The following is a 14,332-nucleotide window of genomic DNA, read 5'->3' as shown; positions in this document are numbered from 1 at the left end:
AAGAGGAACCCGGCCCACCCGGCCACGGCACAGGAGATTTTAGGCTTTAGATGCAGGCTTGCCAAATGCGTGGTCTTGGGCTTGCTTTGCAGGGGAATTGCAAGAAGGCCTTAACTGGTTCACCTCAGGCACCCTGAGGCAGGCAGAATCCCAGCTGTGCTGCAGCTTTTTGTGCAACCTTGAAATTTGCCTGTCATGGGCAAAACGGTCTCCAGTTGCAAATTTTACTTTATTGCCAATTAACACAAGCTGCTGATTGCTTATTCGGGTATTTAGAAAGGACACAAACAATCAACCACTTGCATAAACACCTGCCCTACCTCCTCTCCAGCCTCAACATCCCTGTTTTCACCGCAGGTTACAATCAGTTTGTTGAAATGCCTCTAGCAAGCCACTGGGCAGCATGAGCAGTCCAAATGACTTGTGTGGGGGCTCTTTTGCTGCTCTTTGGTGCTTACTGGTTGTCCTGCTGCTTTGGGCCTACCCAGTTCCTCTGCTGCCCTTTCTTCAGGGCTGTCGCTGCTCCAGCAAGGGCTACTACGGGATGCAGACCCTGAGAGGTGCCCATGCTCCATCATGGGTGGCCCACAGGCTGCAGTCCCTCCTTAAGAAGTGCACATGCCCCTTTTGACATGAAGTGGGTCTCCAGCCCCCTATTTGCTGGATCCTTTAATAAATACACTCAAGCAGAAGTACCCTGTCCTCCTCTGCCCGCCCACAGTGGTGGTGCCCAGCAGGTTCCTCCCTGTTGTCGACCTCAGCCTTGGGCTGACCAGATCTGGCTGCGACCAGCTCAGCGGGTGCTGGTGCCACCACCCCCATGCTGAAACCTGGGCCCTCCTGGCCACCTGAGGGTGCCAGGCGTGGCCATGTCTGCAGGCTGAATGAAGTGCCATCAGTGCCCTCTGGGCCTTGCTCCACACAGGGGCACCTGCCCACCAAAAGCCTCCATGCTGTCAGGGGCCCTTGCTGCCCACTGCTCCCTGCATGGCGGCAGGGTCCTTCAGGGACCTTGTGAAGAGACAGTGAGAGTGGATGTGAGGCATGTATAGGACTTTGAGCTTTTATATTGAAAGTTTTAGCTAAAAACATCCAAACAACCCAGATAGCACAGGCTGGGCACTTCCTACTTTTTCCACTGAGACTGCAGAGCTGCAGCATGTCCTCATCCAGGCCCTCTGGCCCTCACTGGAGCTGAGCTCCTGCACGAGGCTGAGGGGGCCCTCATAAGAACAACACAGGCCTCAGTGGTCAGGTGCTGGTGGGAGATCGTGGGAGCCCAGGCTCGCCTGGGCTGTTTGCAGGAGGAGGATGTCTTTCACAAAATGGATAAGCCCAAAATGCCTAAGCCAATATGGTCTCCATGTTAAATTTCTTTCTTTCTACAACAGTATCTGCTACTATCGACACCCCGGCAGAGAAGGCTGCATTTGACGCTTGTGCTTGCCTGTGTACGTTGTCTGGTGGAGGTGACTAGAAAGAAAGAAGAGAATGTAAGTAATGGCAAATGGCTTCAAGGTATGAATTGGAGATCCTTCATTATGCCAGGAAATCAAATAATGATGTTTTCTGTGACATCTGCTTCTTTAAAGGACTACTATGAATGACTAAATATTCAGCTTTAGTACAACGTGATGCCGTGACTGGGCATGTTCCCCACACAAGATAATTAAAGCATTTTAAAGCTTCATCTAAAAATACAGCTGATGATTGATTAACAATAGTGAGAAACTCTGTGGAAAACATTGTAAGGCAAACATTTGTCAGAGTTAACAACAAACATATACCGTGCTTTTTATCTTATGCTTTTTGACATAGTTCTGATTGCTTATAAATCTGCAGGCTTTGTTATATTTCTATTTGTGTTAGGATTGGCTGCCTCTTTATATTTGATCAGCAGTGCTGCTCTCCACTGTGGTGTAAGAAATCAAATAATTATTGTATATATAACAGTCTAAGCATTACAGTGCAGGAGGCTGTAAACACAAAATTTTTAAATCTCTGCTTATCATCATAAGCAATGTTCTCACCAAGTCTTTAATGACAATCAATTTCTAGAGGCTTTTCCCGAGTAACCATGATTGAAAACAAGAGCATCTTTTCTTGGTCCTGAAGTGTACTATCTTCCTACTGCTGAGATGCTTCTTGTTTTCTGTCTATTTTCAATGAGTTAGAAAATACACAAAGATAGTGCAGACATTTTTCTTCTCCTGCTTTTTTTTTCTTTTTTTTTCTTTTTTAATTAATGTTAGTACATCAACAGAGTGATGTACGAACACGAGAAACCCTTCTGCTAGATGCACTGCACAAGTCAGGCGCTGTGCACTGGGGACGCCCGGTAACTCCGCTGCGTGCTGGTGGGTGACACAGCAGTTTTCTCCCGCGCCGACATTCCCATATATACACACCCATTCTTAAAAAATAAGTGGCTTATTGGCAAAATATTGCTTATAGAAAGTAGGATGAGTTAGGATGATGACTTGGAGGTTGATGACATAACTGCTTTGCCCTTTGTTAGGAGATGCAAACAGAGAGAGACATATAAAATAATGCGGTCTCCTCATTCTTCTGCAGCTTTGTTTTTGCATCTCTAAAGCGAGGATCAGTCTGCGATGCAGGGACCTGATTTTAATCATCATCTTACATAATCTCTGCAATCATAGTAAAGAGCAGTGCTGTTCAGTGATTTTTAAAATAGCTTTATTCTGCTATCGGCATACTAATTAATACACTTGCTTATTCCAACCTAGTTCATTCACCATCTCAGTTACAGAAGCCACGCTACCTGGGGTGTAATAGAATACAAGGGGGTTTGTGTAATGCAGTACAGTAATCCTCCTCAACTGGAGGAAGAGACCTCCAGCCTCCAGGAGGAGACCTGACCTCTTCCTGGTGGGCACTGCCTTCTGTCCCCTCCTGCACAGCGGTGGGGAGGAGCCGTGCCTGCAGTGAGACAGAGCTGGTGATCCACCATGCATAAAACGGATTTGGGGAATATTATCTAAAAGACTGCAAACAGCAGCCGGTCAGCTGCTTTGAATTGCTGAGGTTTGCAAGCAAGGTGGGGGAAGAGGAGGGAAAGGAAAGTGCTCGCCAACTGCTAAGGAGGAAAAGGTGGCAGCACGAGAGGTTCCTGGTGCTGAGACATCCAGGAGCCCTGGGGAAAGGAAGCCCTGTCAGAAGCGAGTACTGAGGATCTCATACAGGAAACCAACATGGCTTTGTCTCTGCTAGACCCTTTGCTTTTGAGGGACTTTTCCCTAATGGCAGGAATGGTGACGTGAACCACATTTCAGGCTGCCTGAAGCCGTGCAAATGTACCCTGAGGAGGTTTGCCTGGCCAGTGTTGGCTACAAACCCTTCTCCGTGCAGGGGCTCCACTGATGTCACTCCTCATCAAGCTAGGGATTTCTGAGGACAAAGGTGAATACAGGTAGAGCCCAGGCACCCCAGGCAAGACAGGCATTCCTGTTTGATTTCACCACTTCTCACTGCATTTTGTCTGCTCTAAAGCATTGTGGCCGCCTGTTCTGTGCCACCACAGCCACTGTCTTAGCACTGCAGCTGCTCCTGGTGATCCAGACCCCTGCTGCCTTGTCTTTGTCCTGAGTAATGAAGTGCCACTGTCTGAACAGTAACATGCAATTACAGTGACAGGGCATCCCTTAATATTTCTGCTAGATTATTCCCCAAATGACAACGTACAGGACCAATTTTAGTATTAACTTTCTACAGGGAGAAGTGAGAGCCATTTTAACATCTCCTAACTTTAAACATCTAAAACTGGTGCTTGCATGAGGAGGCAAGGCTCCCTGGATGGTGGAGGAGCCTCCATAGGGGTGACCTGGCTCTTCTCCATCACCATCTGGAGGCTCTGGGGATGCTCAGCGAGGCTGAGTTCCTCACCCAGGTACCAAAGTTAAATAATATTAAAATAGTGCCTGGAGGGCTTTTCCTGAACCAGTTAGCCTAAACGTCACTTCATCTAGTGGACTGGAGGCTGATGAATGCTGATGTGAGTGAGAACAAAATCACTGCCTTGAAATTATTCCACTTGTTAAATGACTTGGAAGAGAATTACCAACCGATTCCTGGGTACCATGTCAGGATGCATCTCTGCTTCTGCAAAGCCACGTCTCCATCCTCCTTTCTTCTTCCTCACTGCCCTGTTTTTCTTCATTTCAGGCAACTGAACCATACTCTGTGTGGTGGCAGGCTGACAGCCTCCGATACAGAATTTGAGTACCAAGTACCTTTCATGGCTTTTTCTTATCTCTCTTTTTATAACACCAGCTATTTACACAGAGAGCCGTCCGACTTAACCCAGTCTGACCCCTTAGAAACGTCTAGCCTTGCATAGGCATTGTGTTTGCTTTAGTAAGCTGGAGCATAAACAATTGTGAAAACAGGGGGCTGCTTAAATCCGATGCACGGGAGGCCTAATTGCCTGGGCATCCAGTGCTCCACACAGGCAGTAGCTGTTTGCTTGCCGTGCTGCTTCGCCACTCCCTTCAAATGAGCCCGCAGTAAAATTAACAGCCTGTGACAATGGATCTAACTGGAAGAAAATCACTCATCTCCATCAGGCGGATAATGTCATCCCAATCCCCGGTGGTGTTCACAGCAACCGGGAGGATCACAGGGGACCCCGCTCTGTGGAGCAACGCGCTGGCCATGAAGCAAGGCCTTGCCATGGCCTCACTTCCTCACGGGGTGCCCAGGCTCTGAAGGCCACACCGAGTGGTCTCTTTTCAGGGCTTAGTGGCAGTGGAAGTTAAAAAAAAAAAAAAGTGGATTAATTGTTTCCTAGACTTGGAGACTTGGGAGAATTTTATTATTATTATGTTTAAGGCAATTCATCTTGAAACAGACAAGTAATCACTTGTGCCTATCTGTATTTGTAAGGAAAAATTACAATCATTTCTGGTTCAGGGTTCAGGGGCGGAAGAAAAGATGTGCTCAGAGGCAGGAAAAGCTTGTATCCCTCACAGTGCCTCCAGTTGTTTATTCATGCAGAGTGCAGATGCCACTGAAATACACGAGAGCTCACTATCAGGATAACCGTCTGATGTACATTGAAGTAAAAAGACAAACGCATATTTAATTTTAAGGCACTGACTATAAAATATAGATTTTGGGACAAACGAGAAGCTCAAAAGTGGCTGCCAAAGGAAGGGGCAGGCTGCAAAAGGTTCACCCCCCTTAGAGTTTTTCACAGCTGCATTTTAGTCACCTCTGGCAAAAGAAACTTGTGATTTCTCTTGTGCTGTGGCTCACTCTTACCCAAAGTCTGAATGTGGAGCTGGCTGCACAGCCAGCGAGGCATGTGGGGACATGGGACAACACGCAAACCATTTTCTGCTGTTGACTGACGGAAATATGTGAGAAAACCTTCAGCCTGCTGGAGCTAACCCTGCTCGAGCTGTGGGGAGAATAGGGGACTGTGAGACCTGGGTGCAAGCACACATGGTGCCAAATGAGCTACCTGTGGAAATACTTCAGCACGTCACGGAGACCCCTAAAGAGCTCCAGGACTCCTAAGAACTGCAGGTGGGGCGCACTGTGCCATGCAGTGACACGGCTACTCAATAGGCTGGAAAATACAACTAATTCATTTAAATTGCTGCTGCAAATAAGTTGTCCAAGTGTCTAATCAGGTCCAATTAGAAATCTAAATGGATCATGTTTTCCATCGGGGTACAAAAGGCAGCCTTGTTTCCAATCACCAGTGCTGGCGCTGAAGCCATCGCCTGGTGGTCCCCGCAGCCAGGACTGAGCACCTCGCGCGCTCACAGCTTCTTTCTAACCAGAGCAGCTCCGTGCTGGGACCACCTCCTGCCGGCTCCTTGCAGGGCTGCCCAGAGCCGGGGTGAGCTCGAATCTCTGCTACGTGGCCTTAGGACCTCAAGCACTTCTGCCAAACCATTCCCCACACAACTGGGACTTCAGCAACCCTTAAGCAGAGAGCTGCCCTGAGTTCTGCCGACTGCAACGCTATTATTCCCTTCTCCGAAGAAATCAAAGCATTTTTGTGGGTGTTCTTTGCTTTATCTTGACCTCCTCCTTTGTCCTTCCTTGATCCTCACTTGAAGGAAATTTTGAATTTACATTCGACAAGTGTAACTAACTCAGGAGGTAACGCAAGAGGAGCAAAAGTAAGTGTGCTCTCCCCCTTACTGTAAGTCTGAATAGGGAGTACCTGTAGCATATTCATATTCTCAGGTGACCAAAAAAAAAAAAATGTTATTTTGGCTTTTCTAAAGCAGGAGCTAATGTTCAGGCTAAGGGCTTTTCCAGATGACCTGTTCACAGATAATAAGGTTAAAGGCCAGACCTTGAACTGCTGAAAAGTTTTATTTATGACAGGTACAAGGTTTTAGATTTTGGTGGCAAAATTCAATGTCTGTACCCTCTTCTCTCAGTTTTGTGAAAAGCCCAGCAGAGTTCACTAGTCTGTTAAAACTGTAGTATTTTAAACAGGCAACGATAATATTATAATTTTATGGGACCCATAAAACCCCATAAATACCAGGTAGCATTTGTAGCCGTTTTCTTCATTTTAGCACGAAGAATTGCCTTTTGGTCCATCTTGGCCAGCAGGTGTGATGTTGGTAATGGTGTCAGAGATGCTGACAGCCAGGTACCCAAACCACCTGCCTTGCCTCCTCTGAAGGTGGAGGCAAACCTTGGCTGCAGAGCAGGGCTGTGCCTTTATTAACGCGTGGATGTAGGTACATCTGCCTACATTAGGTCACTTTTTAGTATTTTAGGCTAGCAGAAGGTTCAGTTACTTTTCCAAGCTTGTAATTTCCTAGTCATTCCCTGCCATTCCCTAGTCATTTCCCTAGTCATTCCCTTTTCCCTTACCCAGGCTGTTCCGTACCACCGCTGCGAGTGAGCTATGCGGGCGTGCACAGCGCATGGGGAGGATTTTGCCCCTCTCCTCCCCAGCACGTTATCTCGTTCTCAAGGACTATCTTCTGGGCGGGGTGCTGCAGATCCAATTAAATATGCTTCTGTATCAACACTGCTCCTAAGCAAAATATATTGATTGGTGAAGCTTTGGACCTACTTTAATCAAGTAATCTAAACAGGGCTTAAGCTTCAAAAGCCTGGTGATGCTCCTAGCTTCAAAGCTTTTACTTACACTGAATTAATTTATCCTGGATGTTTTAATGCTCCCAGCAACCCTATGGATTATAATGTTAGAGGCTGCAATCATGGCTCTGATAATATTCCCTAAGCTTAGACGGTATTGATTATGATGTAAAGGCAGAAAGGAGAGCGGGAAACACAGGAAGAAAACAAAAGGCTTTGATTTGAAGGAAGAGTGAATCTGTTTCCCCCTGCAGCAGGCTGATGGGAAGGAATATCAGAAGGTTTTAACAGTTGCTTTTTTTTCCTTGACTGAAGGTTTTTCTGGTTTGGACTGAGTGTCAAATGCTTGTTGCCAGACTCCTTCTTGTGTATTATTGTAGGTGTATTATGTCATAAATATAATTATTTGGCTAAAGGAAGGTTGGTTTGGCTCTCATATGCAGGAGCTAGCATAGCATTGTTTAGCATCAGTACAAGTTGCAGTCTTTGTCTCAGTTCCATCCTGGGAAAAGGGAATAACATTTTTCCCTGCCCAAGCAAGAGAGAGAAGCCACTGTGTGTAGCCACCTGATGCTAAGTTATGTGCACTAATCACAAAGCTGATGCATGCTTAAGAAACAGAAGAAACTGTGAAGAACAGCCTCACCTTTACAAACCACGTGTACGTAAGAACCAATACACCCGAGGGGATGTACTGAACACCCGAGGAAACACAGGGAAATGTCTAACCCAAAGCGCTCTGTGTTCCAAAAATGCCACCAAATCTGGTATGGTTTGACCCTCATTAGTGAGAAAAGTGGTTAAACAAACATCACTGCACCCACTTCCGTGCTGACTGGGATTTCCTCAGGGCTGCAGGCATGCAAGCTGATGGCATCTGGCAGCTCTGTGGGAGACACATGGCTGGTGTCCTCTGCTCCCCTCGTCCCAGCAGAGATGCTGGGCACTCGACACGGGCTGCCCCAACCTGGACTGGGGAAGTGTGTGCAGGGGGCTGGGCAGGAGAACAGGGCGATCCTGGTCACTGGAGGGTGGCAGAGGGGCAGGCAAACAGCCAGAGGATGTCGGATGGCTTCCAGCGTGCTGCCAGATTGGCAAGGGATGGATAGTGTCTGAAAGAAAAGCAGGTACGAGCACCCAGGCGGAGGCTACCCGCGGGCAGGGCGGTGCGGAGTCCTGTTGCCTCGCCTGTGTCTTGCTGTGCAGACAATGCCATCGGAGTGAATTTAAAACTGGGCAAGACATATAGACCTAAGAAATACTCCCAGGATAACAATTCTGCGCCCAGGCACAGTGCTGGTTGCATTGGGTCCTCTCCAGATAGCTCCCAAAATTTATTCAGCAGCCTTGCCCTGAACTCAAAGCCCGTGAAGCGATTTCACACAGAGAGCTCTGATTGCTACAGCAATAATTTCTTCTAACATCCTTTCAGACACTTACTAATAGGAAAAATATCAGTTCAAACTGTCTTCCCATTTCACAGCAAATATCAATGTTCACAGTGTGAACTTTAAAACCCCATCTGATTAGTTAATGTCCACAACTATTAGGGTACTGCCAATTGAGATTTCTGCTGTCCTCCACTGATCTCGGTCTCCCTGTACTGTGTGGTGCACATCACTTAAAACATAACTCACCTCTGCTGGCGGGCTGGGGGTGATTTTTGGTCATGCTGCCAACTGGCAGTGAGCAAAATAGGGAACTTGGGCACACCTTCCTGCCTGGCTCCCCCCAGAAACTCCCACCTCGTTGCTTACCACTCTCGGCCGCATCAGGAGGGCAGCGACTGTACGGGTGCAGACACGGGGCAGGAGGGTGATAGCAAGAACAGAGGTGTGGGCTTTATACTCTTCTCTATTTCATAAATGGTTGGTCACATGCAGCTTCTCTATTTTCACCATGGCAGGGATAGCTGTTACCTCCCGTAACTAGTGAGAAAAGACACAAAAAAGAGCAAAAAGGCCAATTGTGTGGTGTAGGTGAGATACTGGTGGTGCTGCACCTGGTGTTTGGAAAGCATCATGTTTCTAAGTTATTGCTTTCTTCTGGTCTTCTGGTGCCAGAAATTGTGTGTGTCATGAAGGGGCAAGCATCCTCTGGCATTTTGACATCCCTTCCCTCAGTCCTAATTAAGCCTGAATACTATTTACAGTACAATTTATATTCTGATTGACTATATCGTGGCAAACCTTTTTTTTTTTTTTTTTTTTTTAACGCTTAGGTTCCAGCATGTGTTGAGTTATTCATGGCCACTGATTTCTGAAGCAGGGTTAATACTGGCCTTAGCTGCCAAAAACGTGAATGAGGGGATCACAGCAGCCCTAGCTGTCCGTGCAGTCCTCCCACCCACCCTCTACTTCAGGATCTCTTAAGAAGGACCAAGACATTTGCATCCCAGTGGCCTGACTGGAAGCTAGCTCTGCAAAGTCTGCCCTTCACATCCACAGGGGCTGGAGAAGACTGAGGAGATGCAGTCCAGCTGACTAGATTTGCTTAAGGTCATGTAACACAACCTCAGTGCCAAGTACACGGGGACTCCCTCCATGCATTTCTGACTTTGTGGCACAGCGTTTTTTTTCTAGTTTATTTCCAAAGCTCTTGAAATCTATATATAGATAAACATCTGGACTCCTAATTTCACTCTCCCTGTTTCCCCTGCCCCCACCAAAGAGTAATCCCTTCCTGTGCTGCCCGCAGGAGAAAATGAGCCCGCTTCTACCTCTGGCGCACCGCTGCCAGGCCATTTTACGTAAGCATCCTTTTCTGCTCTCCGTATCAGGCCAGCGCGTCCTGCTGGAGCCGGCTGGTGTCTTTAATCCCCGAGCAGAGCCGCGCAGATTACATTCCTCGCTGTCACCAGCGCCCGGCGGATAGCGGGCGTGCTGTGCTGCTTTCCCTCCGCTGCGCCGATCGCTCTCCTGCGGAGCACGTGGCTCTGGCTCATTTGCCATCAGTGATATAAAGGCCAGGAAGAGCCTTCCCTGCCCCCTTCCCATGGCTGTGATAACTCAGGCTGCTCAGCCAGCTCTCCAGGGGAAGCTTTATCATCGGGCTCATTCGGGGAGAGGAGACTGTTGCACTGGGCAGGCTGGCTTCTCTGTGCCTCCGGTCAAGACTTGCCTTGGACCAGTCCCCATCCCCAGCTTTTTTTCCTTCCACAGGTGGAGCTGCTTCTAGGACAGGAAAAGGAATTTTACAGTTTGAGATTATTGGGCTCTGAGTGGTGTTTCACTGCCAGGGGTAAGTGGGGAGGAGGTGTGTATCCACAGGGACACAGACGGGGGGATACGAGCTGCGATTTGCTGTAGATCCTGTAGATCGCTTTCCTGTAGATCCCATGGCTTGGCTGCAAACTGAGAGATGGGGCTTCTGGCAAGAGCTTGGTGTGGGGTAAGTCGGGAGGGTATTAATAGCAGAGCGGACAGATAGGATGCGTGACCATGTCAGACGTGTGTGACTTCTTGCTGATGGAAAGCTGCAGGGAGCACGACTTCAAGTGCAGGTTGCCCCCTTCCACCCAAGCTGGAGGCTTTCCAAACCTCACTGTTTGGGCTGCAGAATGGCTGAAAAAGGCTCAAACTTTGGACAGTAACTGAAACCCACGCCCCAGTTTTATGTACGAGGTGATTAGCAGCTGCCTGCACAGTCCGCAAGAGCCCGTTTTACCTCATTTCCACTGCGGCACGCAGCGAGCGCTTGTGACCAGTACCACAGGAGGTACTTGTCCCATATGGAGGAGAGAACAGGCACTGCCCAAGAGGCTGGAAAGCCTCCTGAGTGCTCGCACCCAGCCTTCCAGCAGAGGGTGGGGAACACCAGGGTTAGTTCAGCCATTAGTTTAATAAATACAGGGAAAGGGTAGACAAAATTGGCTGTTTCCTGCCTTAATATTTTATCACTTGACCTTTGTCTATGTGAGGAAATGGAGAAAAGTGATACTGTGCCTCAGCTGTGCTGGTGGCTCTTGGCACACTTCCCATGCCAGTTCCCCTTGGGAATTTAGGGGGGTTGTATTTGGGTATTGGGGCCTCTTTTCAAGCTCAACCTGGGGAATTGTGGAGGGGCAGCAGACATCTGACTGCCTGGACTTGGATGTTAACCCAGACAGAAGGAACTTCTAACCCCAGGCCGTAACCACCAGCTGCAGCGGGGCTCCATGGGTTGTGTCAGGGTCACAGCGAGTGTCCCCGACTGCTTTCCGAGCCCTGCCTGCACTCGCCGTGCCTCAGTCAGTGAGAGAGGCACGGGTACCCCAAGCGGCACTGCGGGCTGCACCACCACAGACGTGACGGGGTGCCCAGTAGGTGCTTCCTGCACTGGTGGGATCCAACACTCTGGTTTACCTAATGCCAATACAAATCTCTAAAACAGGTTTGCTTCCGCTGCTTTAAACACTTGCCAAAGCGCAGAAGGTCAAAATCAAGGAAGGTTTAAAACCAGTCAACTCTTTTTATTATACAGGTTTCTACTGGGTCACCAACCTACATCAGTACAGAGAAAATTCCCTAATATAAACAAATTCTGAGCGACAGAGCAGGCTGCATCCCCGGCTCTGTACTAAATTGATGTTCACTTTCTTTCCAAGCCTTTTTCTTCCTCTCATGTCCTCTCTCGCTCTCATTTCGCTTTTCCTTTCTTCGTGCAGAGAGGAGAAATGATTGCTAATGAATTGCAAGCATGGGGTATGGGAAGATCAGTTAATATGGCCCAAGTATTCAGTAATACAAATACATTAAAGTGATCAAGCAATGAATGAAAATTGACCCAAAAAGCAGGTTCCACTGAGAAAACATGTGAGAATGTAAATTAATGTGACTTGATGAAACTTGAAATGTCATAACACAGCAGGGCACACAACACATCAGAGGAAATGTGAAAATTATACTTTTTTCTGAAATCATAGTTTTCAAAAATAAGTGGCTTTTAAATTCTTCTAAAAATATAATAAAGGAATTAGTGTCAAGAAAAAGGTTATTGTTGTTTATCAGACTGCAGGCTCGGTCCATGGTGGCTTTTCACAAACAACCTCTTTTATTTCTCTGACTATGCAGAGGGAAAAGGAAAAGAAAAATACTGAAGTCTTTCTGCTTGTCTGGCTCCCTCCTCTTTTTAACTTTGCACAAGGGAATTTTTTAAGTTCTTTGGAGGGTAAATGGCATGCTAATCTATAGCTTTATTATTATTATTAATATTATTATTATTATTATTCCTTCTGGCCGTCTGCTTTCATACAAAAGTTCTAATGCTTATAAACAAGAAAACAAACAAACCAACAAAAAACGCAAGAGGAAAGGTCATTTGAAATTAGCCTGGCTTCTGATAAAACTTATTTAAAAAGTATGCATAAAAGTGTTGTGAGACAGAATTAAATACTTAGGCTGACAAGTTTCCAAACCCAAACAGAAAATACAACATACTCTTCCCAGTACCACGTGTCCATGTTGGTTTGCTGGTGATGTGACTGGCCCATGTGTTGAGAAAGTCTTTCTTCTCTTTCTGTCATGAGAGATGACAGATTTTTCTCCTGGTCTCCACGCTGGAACTTGGTGCTCATAGGGGTCTAAAACATGAGTAGGTGGCAAATGATTCCTTCCCTGCTCAACAGCAGCCAGCCAGCAGGGGAACCTCACCCTCTTTCTCTAGCACTGAATCACAGAATCACAGGATGGCCGAGGCTGGAAGGGAGCTCTGAAGATCATCTAGTCCAACTCCCTGCCGAGCAGGATCTCCTAAAGCACGTTGTGCAGGGCAGCGTCCAGGCGGGATGACTGTGGCGTCCACTGGAAGACCAGGTGCTGGGTTCTGGCTGAAGATAAGCATCATCTATAGACGTCACAAGTGTCCTAACAACCCCTCTGTCCAGAGCACCTCTCTGCATTGTTCCAGCTCAGATGCTTTCCTCAGCCTATTTCTCAAGATTTTATTTCCCCAGTCATCCTAACCTGCTTTCTCCTAATGGAGTTAATATGCATATAGGAAGAATTATCCAAAGTCTACATCCTGATAAGGAAATTAAAAGACTTTTATTCCACGGAAGAGGTTGTCCAGTAAGAAAGACAGAGTTACTAGGGGATACCTGAGCACAAGGTACTCTTGATGACATGCAGCCCCCATCTCTTCCTGTAGACCTGCACAAAGGTGGTGTGGTACTATCCACAGGGGAAGGTGGCAGGCCTCTGTGCAATGAGGCCTGTTTGTACACAAAATATATAGAAAGCAAAAATAGAGAAAAAAAAATCATATAAGTGCAATACAGAAAAAAACAGAATAGAAAGGAGAAATACAACAGGTCAGTCAAGCCATTGGGTGACTAATTTACATAGCATGGTACATAACATAGTCTTCCTGTTCTTATATAATAGAAAATAATAATTGCATGAAATGTCCAGAATATGAATTCAGAAATGTCCATGAAATAACCAGAAACACCTACATATATTTCTAATTCATTAAGCTGGTTGTCAAAGACCAGGGGCAAAAACGGGCTAGAGGATATTTTACCATTTGCAGCCTGCTCAGAAAATTTGTGAATTCAACTTGGGTAGTTTTCCTTCTGTGCAAATAAGCAGAGCACAAAGCTGGTTTGTCCATTTTCATCATTCATCTAAGAGAAGGAGAAATAGTAGGTGAGAACAGGTTCCAAATCTGCTGCATCTTAGCCCAGGTAATTGTTTTTTTCCCTATTTGAACTTATATCCTGAAACATGAGGCCACTGTAAACCAACTGGCTAACAATACAATGGCTTTGCCCTCCTGAGCAAACAAGGAGCCTTTTAGAAAAATGTGGCACTTCAACTAAAGCAAAAGATATTACAGATTTCATTTTTTTTAATGTGCCTAAGTAAATGATAAATGGGAAATTATTGAGTAGCTATTTTTTCTGAACATTTTCTTGGCATGGCTTATTTGTAGCTTCTCCAGCTGGGTTACAGTGGAAATTAAAGTTATTTTTCTTGGTAAGGTTTGCTTGTTACATGTTTATAATACGTCTACAATTCACACAGAAAGGGGAGTCTGAGGAATGAGGCTACAAATAGTCCTCTGCCTTCTATTAATTGTTGGCTAAAACATACAGAAGAGCCTTCCACTCATATTAGATACAACCATCAAGTATCAACGAAAAATATGTTTGTTTAATGTTGTCCGGTCAAGATCCAATTACACATGGTGTATTTATTTTAAACTTATAAGACGCACACTAGAGATCTCCAGGAACAAAAATGAGCTGAAATTG

The sequence above is a fragment of the Anser brachyrhynchus genome, assembly GCF_964034855.1.
Source record: "Anser brachyrhynchus genome assembly, chromosome: 5".
In the NCBI taxonomy this organism is placed as follows: domain Eukaryota; kingdom Metazoa; phylum Chordata; class Aves; order Anseriformes; family Anatidae; genus Anser; species Anser brachyrhynchus.
The sequence above is the reverse complement of the archived record's forward strand: the minus strand, read 5'-3'. Positions refer to the sequence as shown.